Genomic DNA, 471 nt, shown 5'->3' with positions numbered 1-471 from the left:
GGAGTAAGCATCTTTTAATTTCATGGCTGCAGTCACCATCTGTAGTGATTTTGGAGCCCAGAAAAACAAAGTCTGACACTGTTTCCACTGTTTCCCCATCTATTTCCCATGAAGTGATGGGACCCGATGCCATGATCTTGACGTTTTCTGAATGTTGAGCTTTAAGCCAACTTTTTCACTCTCCACTTTTACTTTCATCAAGAGGCTTTTGAGTTCCTCTTCACTTTCTGCCATAAGGGTGGTGTCATCTGTATATCTGAGGTTATTGATATTTCTCCCGGCAATCTTGATTCCAGCTTGTGTTTCTTCCAGTCCAGCATTTCTCATGATGTACTCTGCATATAAGTTAAATAAGCAGGGTGACAATATACAGCCTTGACGTACTCCTTTTCCTATTTGGAACCAGTCTGTTGTTCCATGTCCAGTTCTAACTGTTGCTTCCTGACCTGCATACAGATTTTTCAAGAGGCA

This window comes from Bison bison, unplaced genomic scaffold, assembly GCF_000754665.1.
Source record: "Bison bison bison isolate TAMUID 2011002044 unplaced genomic scaffold, Bison_UMD1.0 scf7180017864331, whole genome shotgun sequence".
Taxonomy (NCBI): Eukaryota; Metazoa; Chordata; class Mammalia; order Artiodactyla; family Bovidae; genus Bison; species Bison bison.
Note: the sequence above shows the minus strand (reverse complement) of the source record.